Here is a 2,507-nt window from a genome sequence, read left to right as displayed (position 1 = left end):
TTCAGCAGTTTAGGTTTACATGATCTCCATAGGAACAATAAGGCCTCACCTGACTGGTCACATTGTCACATATGGCTAAGTATTCCACGCAGAATGATTTAACCTCTTGTATGCTAGGTGTGGCAGATCAAATAGAGCAGTCTGCTGATCAGTTCTTTACCATGTTATACTTTACATTGTTATGGAAGCATCAGCACATTGTTCACAGTTCTGTTGAAGAGCTAAACTTTTCTCTTAATAGATTTTTATTTACATGGTAAACTTCATGAGAAGTTTTTGATTTAAAGGGACTCTGTCAGCACCTGGAGCCGACTTGGGGTGCTGACAGTGTGGATTGAGTGAGACAGTTTATTAGTTAGAAGAGTTCCTTTGCTCTCAGGGGAGAGGATGCTGCACAAATGTCATATCTTCCACTGTAATCAAGTGTCAAAGAGGCATTGTGGTGAGGCGCTGGTGCTGCACTGTGGCACGCCTCACCTCTCCTTCCTCTGGCTCTTTCTCCATGAATATTCTGCGGTAGGCGGCCTCCTGCATGCTCACACCAGTCTTCATGTTTGTGCATGCCCCACTGCTGTCATGGGACGTGCACGCCAACCTAACAGTTTACCACTGATATCACAGGCCACATGCTTCTTCTCTTCATTGTTTGCAAAGGTACCATTGACCAGAGGGATGGAGGACATGCATCCAGTGTCCCGTCTGTGGGCATTGGCTTCAGCCCCTCAGCGCACATGGGCCGCACCCCCAGCCAATGGTGCCTGTGGGAACAACAAAGAGAAGAGGAGTGCCACCTGTAAAGTCAGTAGCAAACTGTCAGGACGGCGTGCATGGCCCTTGACAGCATCAACAGAGGCTGGTGCGCCCGTGTGCAGGAGGCCATCTGCCACATAATATTCAAAGGAGAAAGAGGAGGAAGGAGTGCCAGAGTGTGGCGAGCATCTCACCTCACCACAACTCCTCTTTGACACTTGAGTACAGTAGAAGATATGAAATTGTGCAGCATACCCTGCCCTGAGAGCTAACGCAAAGGAACCCTTCTAACTAGTAAACTGTCACTTAATGCACTCTGTCAGCATCTTGGGTCGGCTCCAGGTTCTGATAGATTCCCTATAACATATGGGGCCTTGTGAATGTATTCTGCCCTTGGTAAAAAACAAAACAAAACACTAAATATACCAATTTATTCAGACTGGCATACCTATGGGTCGGTCTTCATTAAATCCCCACCCCTCTGTCCTGTGCCGAAATTTGAGAGGCGCACAAGATACTGATGTAAACAACTTATAAAAAGAGCATAAAAGGATAATTTTATACCGCATCATCACATTTTTTCATAACCCCTCCCACATACCAGAAAAAAATATATTTTATCAGTACATTTTCTGAACCCCAAAGTGCATCTTTCACTGCATTTGGAGAACCAGTTTATTAATTTTCCATAGGGTTATGGTCTAGTATTCTAAACTGTGCCCTCCCAGAACAAATTAATATTAGAACATGAGAAACCACTGTATCTGCAAAGACCTTTAGTCATCCTCTTCTACTGCTTTATTAATATAATTAAATCAGTAGTCTTTTGGAACGCTCAGCAGCAAACATGGTGACTATGACACCATTTACCATGTGAAAAAGAATCTAAACACAGTAAAAAAAATAAATGAGGTATTATTGGTATCACCACATAACGTCAAAACCATTAGATGGGGGGGATGATGCGTGCACTGCCTCGTGCATTAAGACATAGTACATACCTATTCCCCCTCCCACTGTGAAGTCCCACTGCAGTCCCAGTTTCAATCTACGATGGCAGTCAGGACTGGAAAATTCTGAAAAAGTTCAGAGCTGAGAAATCGTGTATGCTTCAATGCCTGTGGACCCAGTGCAGTTTTATATTTATGCGGAAAACTCCTTTAAAATATCATAATACTTATCCCACACAGTGAATACCATACAAAAAGGGGTTAAGTACAAGAACTAATGCCAATTGTCATTTCTTATAACCTCCACAAACAATTGGAAAAAAATGGTCAAAAAGTTGGAGTGGCAGTGTGGAGGTCACTGGAGAGAGACACAGATATGGGTATTATTTTAAGCAGCGCTTCACTCTGCCTACCTAGCTAAGAAACAACAGAAAAACAAATGGAGCCTGCAGAAGGCAAAACTAGTGAAAAAATGCCATAAACCGGTTATAAAAAAGACCACATGACTACTCCTTATGACCATACACATGCAGCTTATCCTGAAAAGTTACTTGAAAGCGCAGTTACACTTTAAACCTTTTGTAATGCTGGCTTAAAAAAAAGATTTACATACCACCTGAATGTCTACCAGAAATACTGTGGCTACTCCACACATATGTTCTGTATATGTACAATCTTGCTATACCCCTTCTCCTGTATATATGCATTATTTGTATGCTTATTTTTTTGTTCTTTCATTGTTTTAAAAGAAAATAAAGAATTGATAAAAATCTGTTAAAAAGTACAAAGATTGAAAATGTTTATTGG

The sequence above is a fragment of the Dendropsophus ebraccatus genome, chromosome 9 (assembly GCF_027789765.1).
Source record: "Dendropsophus ebraccatus isolate aDenEbr1 chromosome 9, aDenEbr1.pat, whole genome shotgun sequence".
Lineage (NCBI taxonomy): Eukaryota > Metazoa > Chordata > Amphibia > Anura > Hylidae > Dendropsophus > Dendropsophus ebraccatus.
Note: the sequence above shows the minus strand (reverse complement) of the source record.